At 37.3% G+C, this 26,202-nt stretch overlaps 1 protein-coding gene across 2 annotated transcripts in view; it reads right to left on the bottom strand.

Moving 5' to 3' along the window:
* Positions 1 to 22,153, bottom strand: part of sptbn2.L (spectrin, beta, non-erythrocytic 2 L homeolog) — a 115,667-nt gene extending 93,514 nt beyond the window's left edge. The window contains exon 1 of one of the 2 annotated variants that reach the window (XM_018257715.1): positions 21,995 to 22,153. The gene's annotated coding sequence lies outside the window, so the exon portion shown is untranslated. The remainder of the gene's footprint in view (positions 1 to 21,994) is intronic. The other variant, XM_018257716.2, reaches the window with a different exon arrangement.
* Between the last annotated feature and the right edge of the window lie 4,049 nt (positions 22,154 to 26,202).

Raw genomic sequence — 26,202 nt, 5'->3', positions numbered from 1 at the left:
TCAATGTCATAAAGGTATTAGAAGAGTGGGTGAGGAGGCGGCATCAGGAAACATCACTGCATATACAGTACTTTAAAGACAAGGAAAGTAGATTAAACCCAGTGAATTAAATTACTAAATTTACTAAATTCCCAGAGATTATTTAAAGCAGCACCATGCCAGCATCTCATTGATAGATATCCTTAATATATTGGCACTCTCAATTCAGCTTTCCTTGTTCTTTAATATTTCTTTAGAGCGAAGGCCTAAATGGGGGGCAATCAAAATTGAGCTACAATTCAAGGATATTAAACGGATAACCTGGAACCCTCAATTAATACCAGAATTTACTTCATTGAGAAGAAACTCTGGGATCTCATCCCTTTTATATATTAGGTGACATCCATAACAACCCTGAGCCAATAGGCACACATCCCTTCCCCCACAGAACACAAATTACACTATAGGACATTTCCATAGTAGGAAAGGTTAACTCTTTACATGCCATACAATACACTGTTGAGCGTGCATAAGATTTGAATCCTACAATATAGCTGTGTGGGAACCAACACAAACAACTCCTCTAAACTAGTTGATCCTTTACAGCATAAGGCCTTCAGGCACTAACGTAATGCTATATAAGTGTTTATAAAGAACACTTATAAAGTATGAGTAAAATAAATAATCCATGCTTTTTTCATTCTGGAATTCATGCTCAGTGGGCTTTGAGCAGCTGTTGAGAAGCTAAGCTTCGGGGTCGTAGAAAATGATTAAGCAGAAAATTAGTTTGGCCTGTAATATAAGCTGGTGCTACGGGGCTAATTTTTAAATGTTGTTGCTAGCTGCACTGGTTTCTGTGTTGCCATGTAGTAATTATCTGTATTAATTACTAATCAGCCTTATATTGGGACAATTATATTTTATGTGTATTGTATATTTTGAATCTGTCCCTAAGCTCAGTAAGTGACAGCAGTACAGAGAATGTGCAGTGATTCAGCAGAAAAGAAAATGAGGAGCTATTGGGGCATTTTCAGAGACACAGATCTTCCCTGCTAAAGGGCTGTGGTTGCCTTGGGCAGATACAGAAGCCTAAAACATAATGTACAAAATCTCTAGCCTACATCTGTAGTTAAACTTTAGTCCTCCTTTAAATAGGAGTTTGTGTCATAATCCAGACAAGGCAGTTCCTATTGGACAACAGACAGGACCACTTTTGGACTCTTTGCCTTGATAGAGTTGCACACACACCAATCTAATTGGAATCAATTGACATACATACAGACACTGAGACAGTATTAGGTGGGCTGCTTCTGCCTTTTTAGAATAAAGGATTCGACAATTGGTTTTGAAGATTATAGTCATGGCTTGAGCTTCCTAGCAGAGGATATATATTCGTGTGATCCATGAGAATAGTTATGGGTTTAATAGAATTCTCCAGAACGTGGTGCTCCTCCAGAGCCAATTTTATAGCAAACAGTTCATGCTTGCTCTCGCAGGATGAAATTTTTTAGAAAAAAAGCACATGATGAAGAGAACCTTGAAAGCTGAAACACTGATGAAATTGCTTCCACCCCACATCAGGGGCATCCTGTCAGGCTCGGAACAGGCAAGAATCTTTTTGAAGGCCTTAAGACTGGTAAAACAATGTACTAGGCTGGCAGACACAACAACAGGGTACAGGTAAGTAGATGTAAATGGAAGGCAAGATCCCAAGGTTCTGCAGTTCACTCCCTTTGCCGGTATATGACCTGTTCTCCCTCAGATCGACCAAAATGCAAACAACCTTTTCTTCAATTGAAGATATACCAGCGCTAAAAGCTCAGGGTAGACACAAGAAGGAAATGCAAACACAATATAGTGTAGTAGTTTTTAGATCGAATGAAATATATATAACCCCTTGTGCGGTAGTTAAACAATGTGGTTTTGGGGTCTTCCACCAAGGGGTTAAAAGGCCATTTTCCGTGCTTTTGGTAAATAATGTGGCCACCTCCTGTGTGGGGCAGTGGGTACTTACAGACGTTTATAAATATCACCAGCATATAATAAAATCCCTTGTCCTATTCTTGGTGAGTATATGGGGCAGTGGGTACTTACAGACGTTTAAAATTAACATCAGCATGTAATAAAATCCTTTATCCCAGTCTTGGTAAGCTCCAGGTTTCTAAAAAGCATATGCTAAAATCGTGTAAAAACTTCTTTAATAGATTAAAAAGATAAAAACATAGATTGCACTCACATGTGTGTGCTTAAAGGAAAACTATACCCCCAAAATGAATACTTAAGCAACAGATAGTTTATATCAAATTGAATGACATATTAAAGAATCTTACCAAACTGGAATATATATTTACATAAATATTGCCATTTTACATCTCTTGCCTTGAGCCACCATTTCGTGACTCTATCTGTGCTGCCTCAGAGATCACCTGACCAGAAATACTACAACACTAACTGTAACAGGAAGAAGTGAGGAAGCAAAAGGCAGAACTCTGTCTGTTAATTGGCTCATGTGACCTTACATGTGGTTTGTATGTGTGCACAGTGAATCTTACGATCTCAGGGGGCGGCCCTTATTTTTTAAAATGGCAATTTTCTATTTATGATTACCCAATGGCACATACTACTAAAAAGTATATTATTATGATAATGGTTCATTTACATGAAGCAGGGTTTTACATATGAGCTGTTTTACTCAGTATCTTTTAATAGAGACCTACATTGTTTGAGGGGTATAGTTTTCCTTTAATATAAGCATAAAAAGCAGTTTGCATTAGGGTTTCTCAAGTCCTGCGGTCCATTAAGGTGTTACGATTTGCCTGGCGTTTGTTGGTAAGACACGCTGATCCTGGTCCCCCTCTGATGACGTCACTGCTCAGCCGACGCGTTTCGTCGTCGACAAGCCTTGAGAAAGTCGCAATAGACGAAACGCGTCGGCTGAGCAGTGACGTCATCAGAGGGGGACCAGGATCAGCGTGTCTTACCAACAAACGCCAGGCAAATCGTAACACCTTAATGGACCGCAGGACTTGAGAAACCCTAATGCAAACTGCTTTTTATGCTTATATTAAGCACACACATGTGAGTGCAATCTATGTTTTTATCTTTTTAATCTATTAAAGAAGTTTTTACACGATTTTAGCATATGCTTTTTAGAAACCTGGAGCTTACCAAGACTGGGATAAAGGATTTTATTACATGCTGATGTTAATTTTAAACGTCTGTAAGTACCCACTGCCCCATATACTCACCAAGAATAGGACAAGGGATTTTATTATATGCTGGTGATATTTATAAACGTCTGTAAGTACCCACTGCCCCACACAGGAGGTGGCCACATTATTTACCAAAAGCACGGAAAATGGCCTTTTAACCCCTTGGTGGAAGACCCCAAAACCACATTGTTTAACTACCGCACAAGGGGTTATATATATTTCATTCGATCTAAAAACTACTACACTATATTGTGTTTGCATTTCCTTCTTGTGTCTACCCTGAGCTTTTAGCGCTGGTATATCTTCAATTGAAGAAAAGGTTGTTTGCACAGGTAAGTAGATACTTGAATTGTTAACTATAACAGACCAGAATGAAGTTGAAATTAGACTTTATTTCTCACAAGCACTGAAGAGAATGGGAAACTGAAACAGTGCCACAAGTAAGGTACAGATTGTTCCAATGTAAGCTGGTAGGTAAAGATCAGCCAGCAAAGTATCAGGTGCAGGCTGGGTCATACACAAGACAGTCAGGATCCAAAAGCCAGCAACAAGGGTCAAACAACACAGTCAAATAAAACTGGTTTAAACTGGACCAGACCATGGATGTGTAGTATCTGGAGGAATAAGGACAGAAGCAAAATTAAAGGCTTTTTAAAGAAATGTATGGAAATAAAAACTGGGTAAATAATTAGCCTGTGCAAAATAAAAAATGTTTCTAATGTAGTTAGTGAGCCAAAAATGTAATGTATAAAGGCTGGAGTGACTGGATGTCTAAAATAATAGCCAGAACACAACTTCCTGCTTTGCAGCTCCCTTGGTTTCCACTGATTGGTTACCACTGATTGGTTACCAGGCAGTAACCAATCAGTGACTTGAGGGGGTGCACATTGTTTGCTTTTGAATCTGAGCTGAATGCTGAGGATCAATTGCAAACTCACTGAGCAGTTAGGTCCCATGTGGCCCCCCTTAAAGTCGCTGACTAACAGGAAGTTTTATTCTGGCTATTGTGTTATGACATCCAGTCACTCCAGCCTTTATACATTACATTTTTGCTTAACTAACTATATTGAAAACATTTTTTATTTTGCACAGCCTATCTATTTACTTAGTTTTTGTTTTACATTGACTGTTCCTTTAAAGGCTTCATGTGCATCAGGGATCCATGCCACCTTTGGGCCTTTTTAGTGCATGCTGTAACAGGGGGTAACAATCTGAAAAAATGTTATTAATAATTCTTCAGTAGAAGATAGCAAAGCCCAGGAAGTGTTGCCTTTAATCTTACAAGAGTAATAGTCACTGCAGGACAGCAGAGACTTTGGCAGGAGCCATCTTGAATCCATATGTAATGTCTCCTAAAAAAGGAATCTTAGACTTATGGTCATGTTTCTCATTCTTGACATAAAGGTTGTTCCAATAGAACCTGTTTCACTAGGCAAATATGCTTGGCAAGGTAGGAGGAGAACATTTGAATATTGTGGAGATAGGACTGAAGAAGGTTGTAGAGAGTATCATTAATATTCTGTTACAGCTCCAGCATTGAACAGACCAAAGAACATGACCAGATATTTATAATGGCCATTCCGAGTATTAGTCTTCCATTTATCACCCTGTCCGATTCAGATGAAGTCATAAGCACCAAAGAGGTCAAGTTAGTTGAAGATATTGCCCCTTTCAGCCTGTTGAAAATGGAGGCACTTGAACTCGAAAAGTTTTTTTGAAAAAAAAGTGCATTCTTTTTAGGGATGCACCGAATCCACTATTTTGGATTCGGCCGAACCCCCGAATCCTTCTCGAAAGATTCGGCCGAATACCGAACCGAATCCGAACCCTAATTTGCAAATGCTAATTAGGGGTGGGAATGGGAAAACATTTTTTACTTCCTTGTTTTGTGACAAAAAGTAACTCGATTTCCCTCCCTGCCCCTAATTTGCATATGCAAATTAGGATTCGGATTCGGTTTGGCTGGGCAGAAGGATTCGGCCGAATCCGACTGAAAAAGGCCGAATCCTGGCCGAATCCGAACCGAATCCTGGATTTGGTGCATCCCTAATTCTTTTGTTCTGTATTTATTTTGTTTATTTGTTTTATATATGTCATTCTCATATAATTATATTTAAATATATTGTCCACTGTCCTATTCAGCCCTGTGTTTTTATGCCCATAGTGAGACAAAACCCAGACGGGTTAAGGTGACAGCTGTTAGATGTGACCCTGTGAAGTGAACCACCTTATATGGTACTGGAAAATGGCTTGGTGTAAATCCTTGAGTAAGATATATATTAACAGAATTGTTTGAAAGAGGGTCTTCAGTGGTGTGGTATTTAAAACAGTAAGCTTTAGATTTGTAACATAAACTTTAGGAAGCTTGTTGTGCTAAACAAAGACAGAATACTCACACGCAGCATTTACGACTGTAAGAATGAACCTTATCCATGGATACAAATGCTTCAACTAATTACGGTGATGTTGAACGAAACAAATAATTAATAAGGCACTTTAAGATCAAAGCAAAGTAGTGTGGTGTCATGAGAAATACTTTATACTCTTAAGGGGTTATTTTTCACAGTTTTCATTTGAGTTATACCTCTAATAAAAAATTTTGAATTGAAAAACTTGATTCAGTGAGTTTACGATTAATAACCCGAAAACTCAAATTAATAGAGTTTTTGGAAAAAAAAAACCTGGAATCGCTTGAATTATCTGAGTTTTTGGGCAAAACCCTCTAACAAAAACTCTTACATCATGAAGGCTATTAACATCTTTAAATGGTTCAAGGGACCTTTGCCATTGACTCCAACATGACCTCGACAGATTTTAGATGGTGTATTTTTGGATTTGAGCTATTTTCAGGGTTGGGGTATAATAAATCTCAAAAAATTCAAGTTTTTTTAAAAAAAACCCCCAAAAACCCGAAAATGTGAAAAAAATAATAAACTCGAAAACGAATTTTCATGGAAAACATCCTTAATTTTCTTTTCTAAAATAGAATTAGAAGTTTGCATACCTAACTAGAACTATGCTATTTTGTTGTTTCCCATGTGTGTGTGTGTGTGTGTATATATATATATATATATATATATATATATATATATATATATATATATATATATATATTATATATATATATATATATATCTAATGCAAATTCTAATAAATTTGCTGTTCTTCCCCAAAAATTTTGTCTTTTGCCAATATAATGTAGAAATAGGTATTCTAAAACAATTTGCAACGGCGGCATTATAATTACTGGCATTTCAATTCTCCTCCCCTCTAACTTGACATTAAAATGCAAGGTGGTTGTTGGGAACAACATTACCTACCCATAACCAAAAGCCAATTAGATATGGTTTAAGGCTAGATATCCTTATTTTGTCCACTGCCTTATTTCTCTTAATTGTCTTCCAGTCATTTTATTGACTGCCTGTTGCTAGGGTCAGATTAAAATTGACCACACAATGGACAAATTTGTTGACCACATTTTTGTGCTGCCACACAACAATGTTGTAGGATTAAAATCTTATAAACACCATAGAATCAGTGAAATTGAGTCTATAGGAGGTGCTCAAACTTAAATATGTAAGAGACTATTTAAAAGCACATAAAGAATGACCATTTTGGTCATTGTGTAGGTTTGTCAAAATTGTGAAACCTCCAGGTTTGCTGTGGTTGGTCACATGTGAAATCATGGCCATCTGATGAATGTATCTTTATGGTATCATCAGATGATTTCATTGCAAGGAACCCCTTTGTATTTTGATGGTTTAGTTGACAGCTGGACATTTGGATCAGTGCAGTTCTGGTTTTGCAGACCACATGTTGCCAAAATAGCCACAGATATAGAAAGCAAGATGCAAGAGCGGTACTATTATGGTCGTTTCATGATATCCCTGTTTCAGATGCTTTTATAGTTAATGGTTGTGGCAATGTGTATCTTAGAAAAGCAATGGCTCGTTTGACAAATTTACGCTGTGGGAAAACAGCCTTGGTAGGAAGTGGACCGAAAACTAACATCAGTGCCCAGACTACAGTACATATTTTGTCCCTTGAGGGACAATGTCTCACAATATGAGCATCATTCAAGATTCTGGAATTTGTAGGTAAGGAATAGTTGTAGATCCATGTCTTTGCAAATTCTTTTCTTAGGCAATGCAAGCTCTGTATATACTTGGCCTTAATCTGCTGTCAAGTGTCCTTCCTACATTAGACAGATCCTCAAAAGTGAAATATAATGGAAAGATACAGGGATCAAAGTGGAATTCCTAACTTATTGTTCCCCGGGCTCCTTTCCAGACAGACGTGAAAATCTTTTCTGTAATATAAACTTTGGTATATTCAGAATGCAGAACAGAACAAATAGTTTTCTTAAATGTTCTGGTCAATATAATTCTAATAACTCTTAAATAAACAATAGTTTAAAACAAGCTGGAATTTTAAAATAACAAAAAGCCTCTACATTTAGGACTTCTGATATCCCTATGCGTCAGAGCAGAATGGAATGCATAATGCAACTTCTGTCACAAGTTGAGTGCCTCTGAATAGGTCAAAGAACCTTTTGGTGCATTATATCTTATTGTACAAGATGTTATAGTTCATGTGTATGGTGGGCTGTTATATAAAGTTGAAGATAGCTGGAAGTATTAGGACCTGGACAAAACTCCTTGGAAGTATTTCTTAATAAATACAAGCCAGATATTTGTATCCACATAGTATTCACTGGTGAATATAGCTTAAAATGGACCTGCTTAAGGTGAAATGAGCACCCATAAGTATTTACTCCATTTGTCAAAAGTTGAAAGAGCGCCATACTCAGCAGCTCTTTCATGCATTCCACTACAAGGGAACACACGAGTTAAGGCAGCCCATTCTCTGCTATCTGTTTGAACTCACTGCATCATACATAAACCCCTTATGCAGGGGAACGCATGACCCAACACTGGTATGTAAGAGCCCTTACTAAATCAGACACAGGTTGTTAAGACAGTAGAATGTTGCGTTGATGAAAAACACACAGAAAGAAGAAAATGCAAAGCATACATAGAATTTCCCATAGCGAAAATTGTTTAGAATAATTGAAGTGGTTAGGTATTGACTGCATACATATGAGTACTCATATATAAAGAAAAATAAATGCCTTCCTAGACAAACTGGAAAAGATTCTCAACAAGCAAAGCCACTTAAGCATATGGGTAATTAGATCCTCCATTACTGGCAGCAGAATCTATGCCAAAACAGCCATTGCAGGGCCTTAATCTTTCAGCCCCCCTCATCCTTCACATACATTACACACCAATGAATAGATTTTCTGTAGATTACCGCTCCTGTTTGTCAGATGCACGGCAATTCCTATAAAGTATTTGGAAAGGAATGAGCTCACAGTAACTGCTGATGCAAAGCTTAATGTAGGCATCTTTATCACTTTAGGCCTAATGTGGCAGGAAGAGGCCATACTTAATAGGACAGCAATACAATATTGAGCAAAACAAAAATCATCACAGAGTTGTGTAACCACCTTTGTGTTATTTGTTCTGATTGTTTTACCCCAATCCTATCTCTTTGCTAGGGAAGCAGAAAGAATATTCCTGTGGAAAGTTGTGGGGAGGCCATGGATGGGGTACCTAATAATATATATTCATACCTAAATTAAATTGTACTTTAAAATGCACTCTCCTCAAATAGCATATTGCATCTATACAAAGTAACATAAACCAGGACATTATGTTCCTTAGATCTACATTATTGCTTCAGCATGATATTGCAAGGGTTTTATTTTCACAATTGTTTGAATTACAGAAATATTCAGCAACAGTAGTTACAGGAACAAGGGCTGTGTAGCTCCAACCTTGCTCTAACCTTTTGTGCAGTTAAGCATATTAAATAGTCAGACAATTGAAACAAAAGGGTCTGATTTATATGGAGAGATTTGCTAAAGCTATGCGGGACACAAATCCATTGTAAAAAGCTGCACACTGTGCAAAACCAGCTGACTGCACATGCAAGAGAATGATATAAAGTTAGATTTTTATCTATATTTGCAGAATCCGTTTTTTTTTCTTAATCACCTGTTTGTAAATGGTCTTATTGAATTTAAAACTAAAAGTGGCCATATAATACTCTCCACAGTATCTGACCAATTAATCACAGGCCAATCAGATGACTGCCATCTATGCAAGTGTACGGCCATATTCTGTAGTTCCGTTTGTTCAGTCCGGCAGTCTGATCAGAGCCAAATGCAGTTGCAGCTCCTCTTCATGTACTGATTGCAGACTCATATATTCACCTGCCGACATGGTGCATTGTAAGCAGGGCAGCCATCAGGGGGGGACAGGGGGGAGAGTTGTAGGGGGCCCCGAGGGTAAGGGGGGGCCTGGCCACGCCACGCCCCTGTTTTCTGAGAGCTGCTGACTTCGGAAAGGCAGGGCGGGAGCACAAGGGGAGGTATTTTCTGTCCATTACTTCCCCTTATTGGTCATTGAGTTTAAGTCCCGGTTGAGCTGCTCAGGGATTGGATAGCTGAGGTTTGACCTTCTCCTCCAGCTCATCCAATCACCATGCAGCTTTACCAGGACTTGAAATTCTGTGACCAATAAGGAAAGAAAATGCTGTCACTGGAAGAAGATGCAGCCACCTGTGCTCTCCTCCTCCCTTCTGTAGTTGGAAGCTCACTGACCACCCTTTGTGGTCCCTGTTTTGTGGTGGGGCCCTGGGCACCAAATTTTTTTTAAACTTCTGGGGGGGGCAAGTTTTTTTACATGGACGTTTAAGGGGGACCCTGGCCACCAATTTTTTTCCCCATGTGGGGTCCTAGCCACCAATATTTTTTAATGGGGGGCCCTGACCACAAATGTTTTTTTTAATGGGGGGGCCCTGACCACCAATATTTTTTTTATTAACATGTGGGAACCATAGCCAGGAAATTTTTTCGTATGGGGCCCTGCGATTTCTGATGGCGGCCCTGATTGTAAGATAATATTTTTAGTTTCAGGATTTCAGGATGTTCCATTGAAAAACATCCTCAGAACTTCACCCTTCCTTTAGACATTAAAGGGCTCATTTACACGAAATTGAGTGCAATATTGACGTTATGCACAAAGGTAATTGTGTCTAAACATGCTCGTTTGCAACTTGCAGCTAATGTGCCTGTCCATTCTTCTTTTATGAATTGCAAGTAACTGCATGCATGGATGCAAGGAAACACAGGAATTACTGGCAGCCTGGACTTAACAGTAACTCATACAGTAACATTGTCGTCAAATCAAATCAATAAGGTGCCACACTTACACTAGATCGCCTTTTGCAGCGTTGGGTGCACAGCTGTGTTCCTCTCTGCCCAAGGAAAAACTCCACTGTAAAGCAATAATTCCAGCAGCACTCCGATATGTGAATCAAAGATTATTTATTCATGCCATTAGCAGAGCGACCTTTCGGGCTATTCCAGCCCTTTAGAAAGCTCGATAAGCTTGATAAAGGGCTGGAATAGCCCGAAACGTCGCTCTGCTAATGGCATGAATAAATAATCTTTGATTCACATATCGGAGTGCTGCTGGAATTATTGCTTTATCATACACTAACATTCATACCCACAAATTACTTGTTCTAACCTGACACCACATGCAGCCATTGGCACACAAATTCCAGTCTTTTCATTGGACAGCCCAGCTTCTTCTAGCAGCTCTGTTCAATGATAATGTCAGCTGGCCCGTTAGAGTAGTTAAGCCCTTACACATCAATATTTATTTGCGTACTCCCATGCTATAGTGTTTTAAAGGGGTTGTTCACCTTTGTGTTAACTAGCAACCATGCATTAATTTGAATATGAGACTGAAATATGAATAGGATAGGGTCTGAATAGAAAGATGAATAATAAAAACTACCAATAACAAATTTGTAGCTTTACAGAACATTTTCTTTATAAGGGGTCAGTAACCCCTATTTTGATAGCTGAAAAGAATCAGAAGAAGGCAAATAATATAACTATAAAAAAATAAATAATGAATCCAAATGGAAAAGTTACTTAGAATTGGCCATTCTATAACATGCTAACAGTAAACTTAAAGGTGAACCACCCTTTTAAAAAGCTAAACCACTCCTATTGTTATGGCCAATACAGACAGGACCACAGCAAGATGCTGAATGTTGCATCAAAAATGTGTTCAGCGCTTCACAGCAGCCTCATTGGCATAGGTACAATAGAGAACAATTAGCTCTGTTCCTGTATAGTGGAATGCATACAAAGCCAGTGCATGGGAATGTAAGAGTCAGCACATATACAGTGTAACAAGTATGTGGCCGTCTCTGTGAGGACAGGATCATATATCCATATTCTGAATGATTAAAAATATATTTAAATGCATAGTGAAAGACTGTGCAGAAACCAGTGCAGTCTGTAGTAATTAGTTACCATAGTATCCCTATGTATGGGTCTAAAAGCACTGGAACTTTAACATTATATCCCTCTCTCATACATTTCACACTCAGAGGGTTATTCACAAAAAAAGTCAAATAAAAATAGACTAGCAAAGATTTATGGAGTTAAACTGCCAGAAACACAGTTACTTAACTCTTGGAATAAAAAAAAAATCTTACCAGGTAGCTTTAAATATCTGAAAATGAAGTTGTTATTTGGGAACAAACTTACTACATTACTTTTATTGCTATTATATTTTCTTTTATCCTGCCTTCTCAATGTTCATGCGGTCAGACATGTGGTTAGGGCCCACTTAGCTCAAAACAGGATTGCTGGCATATGAAAACATTAGCATCTCAACCATTCATCTTAAAATCCAAGACTATCCAGGACAGCAAATACATGATTGCCCCAAATGTTACCCACCCAAAATTACTTCAGATGGTGGGATCACCAAGAGCAAATAGTTCTCAAACAATTCTAACATAAATATCACCCAAAATGGCATTAGAATAGGCAGCTTACTCACTGCTTCAGGCCAGCGCCACACTCTGGGAATCGCTAATGTAGATTTTCGACTGACCGCTAAACGGGCTTATTTACAACCTGTAAGTGAAGTTATGCAAATTGGGCAGTTGTGATACTAATGTGTCCCTCCACCCAAAAACTTTATAATAAAATAAATGTTAAGAAGCTTTTCTATATACAAATAAAATATTTTCCGTGGTTACCGAAGGTAATACATTTTGCTGATTCTTTTCTGTGCTCCTACTTTGTCTCTCTAAACAAGGGCAGTTCCCGTCATGTCTGTTATTTACAGTCATATGAAAAAGTCTGGGAACCCCTCTCAGCCTGCATAATAATTTACTCCACTTTCAACAAAAAAGATAACAGTGGTATGTCTTTCGTTTCCCAGGAACAGGAGTACTGGGGTGTTTTCTGAACAAAGATTTTTAGTGAAGCATTATTCAGTTGTATGAAGTTAAATCAAATGTGAAAAACTGGGTACCCTTGTAATTTTGCTAATTTGAATTCATGTAATTGCTCAATACTGATTACTGGCAAGACCAAATCAGTTGGATTAGCTCATTAAGCCTTGAAGTTCATAGACAGGTGTGTCCAATCATGAGAAAATGTATTTAAGGTGGTCAATTGCAAGTTGTGCTTCTGTTTGACTCTCCTCTGAAGAGTGACAGCATGTGATCCTCAAAGCAACTCTCAAAAGATCTGAAAACAAAGATTGTTGAGTATCATGGTTTAGGGGAAGGCTACAAAAAGTTATCTCAGAGGTTTAAACTGTCAGTTTCAACAGTAAGGAATGTAATCAGGAAAAGGAAGGCCACAGGCACAGTTGCTGTAAAACCCAGGTCTGGCAGGCCAAAAAAAATACAGGAGCGGCATATGTGTAGGATTGTGAGAATGGTTACAGACAACTCAAAGATCATCTCCAAAGACCTGCAAGAACATCTTGCTGCAGATGTTGTATCTGTACATCGTTCTACAGTTCAGCGCTATTTGCACAAATAACATCTGTATGGCACGGTGATGAGAAAAAAGCCCTTTCTGCAGTCGCTTGTTGTATAGAAAAGCTCATTTACACGAGCCACCGTCATTTTGGAACAAAGTACTTTGGACTGATGAGACTTTGGACTGATGAGACAAAAATTTAGTTATTTGGTCATAACAAAAAACTATATGCACGGCGGAAGGCGAACACCGCATTCCAAGAAAAACACCTGCTACCTACTGTCAAATTTGGTGGAAGTTCCATCATGCTGTGGGGCTAGTTCAGGGACTGGGGCTTTTGTTAAAGTCGATGGTCGAATGAATTCAACCCAATATCAACAAATTCTTCAGGATAATGTTCAAGCATCAGTCACAAATTTGAAGTTACGCAGGGGTTGGATATTCCAAAAAGACAACGGAATGGCCGTCACAGTCCCCTGACTTGAATATCATCGAAAATCTATGCCTAACATTTGGCACCTTCAAGTGCACAAAGCTTTTCCTTCTCCTTTAAGAGGGGTTCCCAAACTTTTTCATATGACTGTAGCTGTCTTTTTCTGTATTGTTTCTGGAGTAAGAACCAGCAGTGCAGAGATGTTAAACAGACAGACAAGTTCTGCTTGCAATAGCAAATTTCTTTACAAATAACTTTAAAGGGCAATGTATACCCTGGTATAATATTTTTGCCTAATGAAAGAAAATGTAGTTCTTAGCAACTTTCCAAATATACATCCATTAAAACAACTTAATTTATTTGAAGATGTGATTACAATTGAAAACAGCGTTTTCAATCTTTCCTGCAATATTGCTTCAGTCTCTTGTAGCAGAATGCAGCCTTGCATGCTTCCTCACGGGTTTAATCAGATGACTTTTGCTGCATTTTTTAAATAGTCAGATCACCAGACCGGACAATAGGAAGGCACAGACTGACATCGTCTTTAGTAGCAGTTATATTCACAAAAACTTTAAAACCATTGTAATAAATGTATATATGAATGCATGTGGAATAAAATGTATTTTATTAGGCAAAATGTTATGGCAATTGGATTATATACCCTTCAAAACAAGGTGAAAAGTTTTTATCAATGTGTATTGAATAGCTGTTTGCATAGTTTTCTTTCTTTTCCCATTCCTTTCCATCTCAGTTCATTCATTTTCAAATTAGAGCTGATCATTATCTGTTGCATGTCTCTTTAAATAGGTATACGTACTGTATTGGAAAATTACAGTGAAAATCTGTGTAAGGACAGATTCCATTAGGTAATGGAAACAGATTGTGAAGGGCGGTGTTGGATTCTCTGCAGATTAACAATGCGAGCAGTTACAAAACTGAAACCAATGCAACTAACATCCTGCATTTTATTGTACAGAAAAAAAATATGTGGACATCTATGGGCACTTATACACCTGCATTAATTCACGCAATTCTGCACAGTGGCTTTTTATGCATTCCACCACATGAGACCACATGACTTAAGCTGGCCATAGACGCAAAGATCCGATCGTACGTATCAACGTACGATCGGACTTTCCCATCTCCCCCTCCACTAACCATAAAGATCACAGTATTACCATTCTGATCAAATAAAGTACAAAAGAACAGATCAGCCAATGTACTACCTCTGACAGCAATCGTACAATAGTTATGTCTGATAAAGCTAGTGACAGTCTCTCACTGAAAATCGTATGATCAGCAATACATGCAGAGATATTATCTGCAGCCGGAAATTTTCTAACCTGTCCGATTGACCAAACGACCGATCTCCGCCGGACAAAAAATGACGGGACTCTCCACACGGTCCGAAAATCGTACAAATCCATGATTCGTACGATCTGATCCTTGCATCTATGGCCAGCTTTAGCAGAGCCCATTTATATTGGCAAAACTGTTCTTTTGCTTCAGAAACACTATTATAGTTCATATAATCAAGCTGCTGTATAGCAACAGCAGAAATTGAAAAAAAAAGCTATATGGCACAGGTTAAATAGTGGATAACAGATAACACAATTATGTTCTACAGAGCTTATCTACTGTGTAAACTGATCCTTTTCTCCTTTGAATGGCTGCCCCCATTGCTACACAGTGGCTTATACAGTATAAAAAAATTATACAGTATGTAATAAATAGCTTATATATAAATAGTAGTGTTTCTGAAGCAAACACAACAGTTTCGCCAGTGCAGGGCAACACTACATTGTATTTCTATTACTTTAAAACACTTTCATTTTTTGATGTTACTGTTCCTTTAAATTATATCTTATCCCTGTCCATGCACTGGTTACACAATTTGACATTGAGGAGGGAGGGTGATATGGGGAGTGCAGTGGTATCTAGGAAGTGCAGAATGAAAAGAGAAAGTAGTTGATTGCCTCGCCTCTATGCCTAAGGCATAGAGGAATGGCAGGCAATATATGGTTGACAGCTGAGACTTTTAAACAAGTTTATAACAAGTATGGATGTTTTAATTTAAAAACAACTTTTATTATGCAGCTTTTTATGTCTGGTGACAGGTCCCCTTTAATAGAATATGAAATATTAACGGTCCCTTTTTCATTGGGAGGATCCCTTGGGTACTCCTTACTCAACTATTTCTAGATGTTATAACATGGGGTTTTAAGATCACAGAAAAAGGCAACTGTATGGAAGTGGAAGTGGTCAGAGCAGGGGTGGATTAACTTCGATGAAGGTCCTGAGAAGTGCCACTCCCCTCTTGAATCTCTACCCACATCTTGCTTCATGGTAATGGCAAACACTGTCCCTTATGGTCATCCTCCATAGGGCTGGAGTTTACAATACACTGGAAAAGTATAGTTCTTATCATTCTTAGAGGGGTAAGCTCAGCTTGGAATCCACACCTGCTCAGCACAGATTTGTGAGAAGGCCACAGAAGCCTGGGCCTAGAGACGTACAAAAATTAGATTAGGGGCGGAATGCCACCCAGCCACATCTGCCTCTGAAGTACTGGATGAGCAAGAGTCCCTAGTCCCCAGCAGCTGAACCGCGAACAAAGTAGCAGGTGGACGTACTGTACATGCATGCAAGGAGACAAGGAGCGTTGAGTTGTATGGTTGCCAGGGCGAGGTGGTTGCAGTTGGCCTAGGGGCGCCCAGTTTAGAAATCTGTCCCTAAATGGAGTTCAGGACTAGATTTATAATGGGAGGTTTTTCAGGGATGCCAGGCCATGGGTTGTACTTGCTGCTTCATGCAGAACAGCTATGAGTGATAAGCAGAATCTGAAGCATAAAGATTTGTGGGAAAGCTTTAGTGGAATATCCCCAGGAGCCTCCAGGCTGTCTGCTTAGTCTAGGTATGAGGCAGGATAATTACAAAGCATTAAGTCCAGGATTCAGTCCAGTACAGGAATTAAAGAGCAGGCTGCATGTTAGAGTATATGGTACACATTACAAACCAGTCATTTCTTAGTAGAAATGCATATGGGGGCTGTGTCTGGACTCCTTTTGTATTATACACGATACATTCTGTGCATAAGTTACAGCCACATAAATCCCAGCAATCAATCCTCTCACAATATTAATCATATATCAAACTGTAACATACAGAGTAACTGAGACTTTATATTATAGTCATGATAGCTAAAATATTGGCACATTTTTGCTTTCATTTATATTCCAAAACATGGCAGAATGGTTAACCTGAGTTGTATGGAACTGCCTTCTTTCATAATGGAATCAATTATCTGTAAACCATTTATTCAGAAAGTCCAAATCAAATGAATGTAATTTAGTTCTAGTGAAAACAATAATTTTTCAAGTGATAATAAACAGTAAAAATAAAACAGTACCTTGTACTTGAAGGCCTGTATTTGTGGAAAGGCCACCAAGGCCAGGGCCTAGGGCGGCAGAATTTTAGGGGGTGGTGTGCTGCCCAAACACACCAACATTGGTTCAGAAACACTGGGGATGCACAGGAGATGTGAAAGTTTTTTACATCTCCTGTGCGCCAATCCCCATTGCTCTGGTCCCCATGATTAAAATTTGAGCGAATTAAAGGGAAACAGGGGCAAACGAATGACAGTGGGCCCACTATGTAAATCTGGCCCTGCTTGAAGGTAGGGATATTCAGTGCCCCAGTCTTACAATTAGTATAAGAAACACAACTAATGGAAAGTGTGCAAATGCTACAGTGTTAAAAGGGTCGTTCACCTTTGAGTTAACTTTTAGTATTTTATAGAATGGGCTATTCTAAGCAACATTTAAATTGGTCTTCATTGTTTATTTTTTATAGTCTGTGAATTATTTCCATTCGTCTTCTGATTCTTTCCAGCTTTCAAATGGGGGTCACTGAACTTATCTTAAAAACAAATGCTCTGTAAACCTACAAATGTATTGTTATTGCTAATTTTTTATTACTCAGCTTCTATTCAGGGGTTCTACTATGCATATTCCAGAATCTCATTCAAATCAATGCACAGTTGCTAGGGTAATTAGGACCCTAAAATTGTAAACTGGAGAATAACTCAAAAAACACAAATAATAAAAATAATAAAAAACCCAATTGCAAATTGTCTCAGAATATCACTCTCTACATCATACTGAAAGTTTATTTAAAGGTAAAATCACCATTAAGGGGTGCAACAGTGCTCACTTAACAAGCAGCTTGGGGAACTCCAACTACCCCATGAAAATACATTGGGGCGGGAAAGTGGGTTTTCTAAATATATACTATTTTATAAAAATGGGGTAATTCATTTTTAATTTTTTTTAGTGTAGACAGTGATATTGTTAGACAATTTGCAACTGGTCCTCATTTTTTAATGTATTTGAATTCTTAGTAAAGGCCTGCTCTCCAGTTTGGGAGATCTGATTGCTAGGGTCCAAATTTTGGATTGAAGTATACATAGCATGGGAATTTAAGAGACAAATACGTAATAAAATGTATCAATAACAATAACATTGTAGTACAGAGCAATAGGTTTGGCTGCCAGGGTCAATGACCCCCATTGTAACATTGGAAAGAGGCAGCAGGAAAAGTTAAATGATTAATAAAAAATTATAAAAAATGTATAGGACATTCAATATCATACTTAATTTAAGTTTACAGATCAACTACCCCTTTAAATGTTTTTGCCTGGTTGTCAACAAAGAATGCATTAGCTGAGACTTGGATTCTCATAGTACTCAAACATTGTTAATAATTTCTGTTGTTTATGACAATTGAAATTTGTGCAATATTTCTATGTGTCAAACGGGTGATTTCTAATAAATGCAATATCTATTTTTGGAATTGTGACCTAATTTTACTAACACAATGATCACATCTAAAATAGAAATGGGTCATATTCTAATTATGCTGTACTCCCAGTTACCTTTTTAGTGCCAAAGCCCTTTATCCCCTTTTCGTGTGCATGAGACTTTAATACTCCTGTTCAGGACATATTTCTGGCTTCACTTTGCTGATCCTAATTTTAATCAGTTATCTAACATTTTGATAAAATGCCAAGTCTCATAATTATTAGAATGTAAAAGTGATGGTGAAAATTGTTTGGCCCTAAGAAAATTAGTGGCATAATTTGAGACACTGAAAGATATAAAGATAAAGCCTAAAATTAAAAGTGACAAATGGTCTGTGTCCTGTGATTGTTCATTGTAGTTTTGCCTTTGTGACTTTTTCTGGAGAATACCAGTGATGCAATGTTATAGCTACTGTACCTTGCGTGCCAGTATCTATATAGAATAGATACTGATACAGATAGATATAGAACAAATGGAGGGGCATCAATCAAAGGCTCGGAACATAGCACTATAAAAAGGATGAAGGATGCATGAAGCCTAAAAGGTCGGCATTCCTTTGATTAGTTCAGAGGTTATAAACTTCTGTGTATTGAAGTTATTCAATGAAGCAGCTGTCACACAATGAGACATATATATGAAAGCTCAAGTTCACCCATGTTGTTAAAATTCTATATTTGGCAAGTCTGCATTTACAGATGTATCACCTTCTACCATCTGAAGTCTCTTTTTAGCCATAACATCTTTGTGCCCTTGATGCTTCTGTTTGAGCAGCCAAGATGTATGCAAATAGATATATCTAGTTTCACTGTTGTCATTATATGCAGATATGTGCAGATTCATCCTAACAAATTCAGCAGTTATTCCACCCCACCTACATTCAGTTATCTCTGACAAATATTTCTAGCCTAATGTCATATTGAAAGCCTACGCAAGACAGTGTACAGATTACAGCATACTGTGGATAAAGAGGAATTGTCACTTTTATAGTGACAGAGAGGGAAATAAACAGACCAGTGGTCAGATATCTTGGGCTCATGGTGACCCAGGGCCTGGTTACTAAGTATAGTTTTTCTCCTCCCTTATAGTTCAACATTTTGTGTCATTATGACCAGAGCTGAATTTGTACCAGAAATCAATTTCACATCCCATAATTGTTATGTAAACTGTTATCTAAACTCACAATGCTATCAAACTGAAAAGCCATCATAGTGATATGAGCAGATAACCTCCACTTAGTTTTTGGGAGAAGACAGGACTTAGTAAGAGCTATAGTATTATTGATTTCATTTCTGTACATAGCTACTGATTATTAGTTGGTATCTAGAAATTACAAGATAAAAGGTCCCTGACCTGAAGAGCTAAAGATAGGGTCTTGAGGCTCTGAGAAATTGAGCAGCTCCTTATAATGCCACTTAACTTACACATGGGCTGATTTTGGACTAGCTATTTAGCCACTTAATACATCATTTAAAACTTCTAAGCAGCTTATAAAAAGCTAAGTAGCAATAATTTCTAACATTTCTTTTCACTTTTCTGCATGTATCAAAGGCCAGCTTTTTTTTTATCAAGAAAAACAGTCAGGGCTAGACAAGCGATACTCTGTCTTCGTGTGCTGTATAGACAGATGCCTGATCCCTCTGACCATGTGTGTATGTGTCTTTGTGTTGAGCTATGGCTATAAAGTTCAAACAAAGGGTTCAGATGAACTAACAAGCATGTACACACTACCGCCTTCCAGTTGTCAAATAATTCCCAACATACTGCAGACTGTGCTATACTAAACAAATACATAAATTGATTAGGTTAGTTAATGACAATAGAGAGTCACGTTTCAGTGAATGTATTCAAAATCTGCTGAACTTACAGACTGTGATATTACAGTAAAAAACTTTGGTATTCATTAAGCATTTAAAGACTGGATATGTGCATCCAGTAGCATTTCAAACATTACTTTTACAATGTATTTCCATCAAAGTTATGCCACTAACTGGCAAATTTGTTTGGGAATAAAATTCATGTTATTTATTGTGCTTCAGAAACAAAATCCTCTATATAATTTATAAGTGTCAGTGAAATGTTCAGTATTTTAATTTGAGATATTTCATTTGGTTTCCATGTATATAAGAAAAATGCATTTCTTTAAAATGACTGAATTCAGCAGTTGTGGATAAGTATCAATAAAAGAAATACCAAAAATATCCAAATACCAAAAAAAGGCAAAAACGTTAATCTTTTAAACCCATGGCATACCAGGCATTTGCTCAATTGATGGAGAAATGCCTGTCACTGATTAACTAAATGCCATTCCAGTAAATGGCAATAGCCTGTCGCATGCCAAAAATGTATGCTATTAAAACCTATGGCAGGCAGTCAGCGGAAATACTCCAACAGGACAAATGCTTAGTTATCTGTTATCATGATTCTTGACACTGGGAAATTCATCAAGCCTGATGCAGAACAGAGCCCCTTTGAAGCTTGTGAGTCCCAACAGCCTGGGATCAGTTATCCTACACATTTAGATAACAGAATCAACTGTGTATTCTCTCCATTGTTTACATGCATCAGGCCAATCCTGGTATCCGATATCCATCTTTCCCTATAACTGATGGCATTTATATTGGCATGCCTATCACAGCATAAACAAACCCGGTCTCTTATTATAATGACAAGGATAATTAGCTTCACATATATTTTAACCAAAAGATACATTTAAACATTAGTGTTGCTTTGTCTTTGGGTTTTATTAATGAAGCTTCTATAAATCCACCCTATTTGAAATACTGTAAATACACTTAACCCTTTCTCAGAAATTGTTTTTTTTTTCTTCATCTTTTTGAAGATTGTTAGCTCTGAGGCACAAACTGTTTCTTGCACGTTTATATTACACTCTTTGTATTCTCTCTGGGACACTATACAAATACACATAACTGTATATATCTCCCAATACAGTAGAATCAAGTCAGTGTTCCACCTGAAGGAAAACCATGCAATTCAGGGAAAAGACTACTATACTACTGTTTGATTCAGTAAGGAATCCTCATTCATATCATTTTGTTACAATGAGGAAAAAAGACAAGAATATCTAAGACGAAAAGAATATCTAAGAAAAAAATATCTGTACAAATATTCTCCTTGCTGGTGAAAGGGGAATAATTAAATTGATAATAATGTATGTTACATAACCTACAGCAATCACAGGCTTGCACTGATCACTAGTTAACTTAGCACTAACATAAAATTAATACATACGCACACACACACAGATTGTTATGCACGCATACATACACCACAAATGCATAGGTGAGCTGTAGAAATGATTAAATATAGGTAAAATATGTTCAAAACATTGATCAAAGTAAAGCCATAAGGAGGGGGGTACATTTCTAATCCCGTATTGTTTCCCCATTAATAATACATGACTGATTCCACTCAGACAAAAGCAGTTTAGCCTGGTAACGTTCATTGTCAATAAACAGCAATAGCTTTACAGGTAGGCACCAGCCAGACCGAGGCATGTGAAAAAGGGAAAGAATATACCTTAAAAATACTTGGCATTGCTACAAAAAAAAATCAACACATGTAAGCAAGGCCACTGACTCTTTTTGTTAAAGGATGGCTGGAATAATAAAATTAAACCTACCTTATCAATGGAGAAAGAGATGGAGCGTGGTTACAGAGCACAGGGCAGGCATATGGAGTCATACATCCTAAAGGAATGGTTCTGCAACATTAGAATTAATAAGGAAAAAAAATTCAGAGGTAAAGGCAGAGCTGTTTATGAACCGGTACAGAAGCAAGGGACTGGGAGGGATTGAATGAATCAGATGTCATAGCTTCTAGAGAAAGGATGGGGGGGAGGGCCACTGTGTGGATGAAGAGGGATAGAGAGGGAGGGGGAAAGATGTAGGAAAAGGGAGGGAGAAGATGAGGAATAGAAACGGAGGGAGGGAAAGAGGAATGAAGGAATGGAATACAGTATAAATATATACATTTAAATGTGTGCATGCATGTGTATTGTATGGAAATGTGCGTGTGCATATATGTATAGCATTTTTCCAGGTTCACAAACAAACATGCATGTGCATGTGTGTATATAGCTGTTTACAGGCATGTAGAACACAGTAGCCATGTTGCACAGCACAGAGAGACAAAGGAAATGAGAATTGCAATATTGGGTTGTACTACTTCTTTTTATTGGACTTCATATATATATTTATATTGTAACTGATGTGCATATTTAGATTGCGTGCATGCTTGGGAAATATAGACACGTGTAGTAATGTAGTTTAGCAAATCACATGGCTTTTGTAAAGATGAAAAAAACACGACGAAGGCCATGTTACTTGGAGTTAATGTTTTTGTAACTTATTCAATAAAGGTTTTTTTTTAGAAGACATCTGAGTTCTTAAACTAATTGTCATATAGGTGCTGAGTCAAATGGAATAGATATTTGATAATTTGATATCAAGGTCTCTCTCTCTCTCTCTCTCTCTCTCTCTCTCTATATATATATATAAACATATTAATATATGTATAAATCAAATACACATCTGCCCAACAGTTTTACCAGGTGCACAGTGTTTGAACCTCTTGTGATGATAAAAATATAATTTACAAACGACACCAGCACTTCCATGTTAGTGCATATGCTTACATTTTAGTAAACTGCTGAGCAAACAGTATAACACTTTGAGACTTTTGATTATTTTGTTGAGCTGGCAATTTGCAGATCAGTGATCAACGCCTCATGTGCTGTTGCCTTTGGTCTTTTTCAAATCTATGTTTTGCATTGCAGCTAAAGCTAATTCATGGATTGTTTTTGTGGATTTTAGACCTTGGACAAACTTTGGCCATACTTGTACATAAAGGTGTAAAAAGGAAGATTTTGTAAAGGGTGCAATACATTTTATTATCTGAGCACAAGGAAAACATCAGGGAGTATCAAATGGTACCAAGTAAATATCAGCTTTGAGACACTTTTGGGCATGATGAGCACCAGAGCTTCATAGCTACAAAATAAATAAATAATAAAAGGTTATATTGAGCTTAAATATTATATTGAGCATAAAATTGCCCATACACTGACTGCTTCCCTATGGTAGACAACCAATTGGTCCTTATGCTGAAAGGACAGATACTGTATAACTAGCCATACATGTGTTTGTATAAATTCCTAATGTTCAGCTGAGCTGTTATAGCTGTGACTCCTCTTCACTTCCGTGTCTGCCAATGGAGAAAAACCAACACCAAAAAGCTTAGACCAACTGAATGTTTGCTAGCACTAGTTACATAGTTACTTGTTAAAGGGATTCTTCACCTTTAGATTTACTTTTAGTATAATGCAGAGAGTAGTATTCTGAGACTATTTGCAATTGGTTTTCATTTTTTATTATTTGTGGTTTTTGAGTTATGTAGCTTTTCATTCAGCAGCTCTCCAGTTTGCAATTTTAGCAATCTGGTTGCTAGGGTCCGAATTACCCTAGCAACCCTGCACTGATTTGAATAATAGACTTGAATAATAGGAGAGGGCCTAAATAAAAAGGAATAATACAAAAATAGCAATAACAATTAATCTGTAGCCTTGCACACCATTTGTTTTTTTTTTTTAGATGGGATCCCCATTTGAAAGCTGGAAACAGTCAGAAGAAAGCGGCAAAGAATTGAACAATTATAAAAATAAAAATTGAAGACAGTTATAGAATTAACCATTTTATAACATATTAAAAGTTAATTTAAAGGTGAACCACCCCTGTAAAATTGAGAAGATTTAGTTCAATCCAGGGGCGTAACTATAGAGGAAGCGGATCCTGTGGCTGCAGGGGGGCCCCAGGAGGTATACATATAGAGTTTCAATAAATATTGGTAAAACAAGTCAACCGCCGAACATTTTGGGGGCCTGAAAGAAAATGTTCTGTTGGGCCCAGTGATATCTAGTTACGCCACTGGTTCAATCATAAAGCATTCAAGCAGTAAACAAAGTAGGAGGAATGTCAACGATGAGTTAAAAATTGGATTTGTAGTGACAGATATAAACAATATTATTAAAGGTGCACTGTTCAGACAAGGCTGCTAATATTATACATTCAGCATCTAATTCACACTTTCTCTATGTGACAATAAAATTATACAGTACATCTAGCTCAAACCTTGTGGCGAGATTTGGTGTCAAAAAATTGTGTTGCAAGCATCAACTGGACTTATTTTAGATTTAGCTGTAAACATACATTGTTAAATGCTTGTTTTCTCCTATGATCACAATAAAAAACGGCAGTCACTTTCTGTTGAAGCAAGAATCTGTGATGTAACAAATTAAGGGATTCAGTACAAGTTACATTGTGAAAATAAGAGATATCAGTATGTATTGTTACTTTCAACTGCCTTATATTCACTGCTAAACTGTCTTTATTGTTATACCGCAACATAATCATCTGCCCAAAAGGGATGCTCCTAGGTTTTTCCCACATGAGGAGGCTGACTACATGCTACCCACCATGCACTCTCTTACCTCTCCTGCATTCACAAAGGGGCAGGGAGGCTGGTGTAGACTAACATAAAAAGCTAAATTTACAATTAAAAAGCTAAATTTACAATTAAAAAAAATTCTACTCTTAAGATACCAGCCTGGTGGACTTTAGTTACATTAGTGCTTATTCTCCATAATGTTCTCATATGTTTGCAGGTTTTTATTACCACTTAGTGGAATTTTTGTTTTAAAGTAGAATGAAAGTCATTGTAAAACGCTTGGGGACACATTTATCAAAGGTTGAATTTCGAGGGTTAATAAACCCTCGAATTCGACCCTTGAAGTTAAATCCTTCGAATTCGAATATCGAATTTGAATGATTTAGTGCAAATGCTGCGATCGAACGATAAAAGTAAAAATCCTTCGATAAAATCCTTCGAAACTAACGATTTTAAGCGATCGATCGAAGGATTTTTATTCGATCAAAAAATGTTTAGAAAAGTGCTGGGGAAGGTCCCCATAGGCTAACATTACACCTCAGTAGGTTTAAAGTGGCGTAGTGAAGTATGTAGTCAACGTATTTTTTAAAGAGACAGTACTTAGACTATAGAATAGTCGAACGATTTTTACTTCGAATCATTCGATTTGATCGAATTTGATCGAATTTGACCCATTCAATGGTCGAAGTACCCAAAAAAATACTTCGAAATTCGAATTATTTTTCATTCGAATCCTTCACTCGAGCTAAATAAATCTGCCCCTTAGTGTCCTCCAGATGACTCCCTCCTGTCTTCTGAGTCACAACACTCACCCCAGTACTTCCCCATTTGTTGTACCTATTCATAGAAAGCAGAGTAGTTGAGCACAGGGTTGGCAGGAATTAAACCAAATACAGACTTTTAACAAAGTTGTGGGGTGGAGTTAAATATATATATATATATATATATATATATATATATATATATATATATATATATATATATATATATATATTATTTGTTTATTTATTTTTAAATGTATATATTTTACTCCTGTTGAAGTGAATCTCATACTGAATCCAACTGAGAATTTTTGAATTCAACTTGCCTCAAGGTCTGTTACCATTTTGCTTGTGATGTCTGTATTTTTCCTCTACCTTATTGCGAGCTATGGTGGCATACTTCTCCTTCTGTTCTGCCAATTCATGCCAGAGGGGCAGGGATTTTGTTAAGATAAAGGAGGTGTTAGATTCTTTTAAAGAAACTCTGATTGCAGCATTTTCAAGTCTTCAAAAAAGCAACTTTGCAACAAGGAAACTGACAGTGTGCATTGCAAAATATAAAGAAGTGAATACTAATTAAATTAAAGGCACAATATACATATGTGTAAATAAGAGCCTGCCAAAT

Source organism: Xenopus laevis, chromosome 4L (genome assembly GCF_017654675.1).
Source record: "Xenopus laevis strain J_2021 chromosome 4L, Xenopus_laevis_v10.1, whole genome shotgun sequence".
Lineage (NCBI taxonomy): Eukaryota > Metazoa > Chordata > Amphibia > Anura > Pipidae > Xenopus > Xenopus laevis.
The sequence above is the reverse complement of the archived record's forward strand: the minus strand, read 5'-3'. Positions and strand labels throughout refer to the sequence as shown.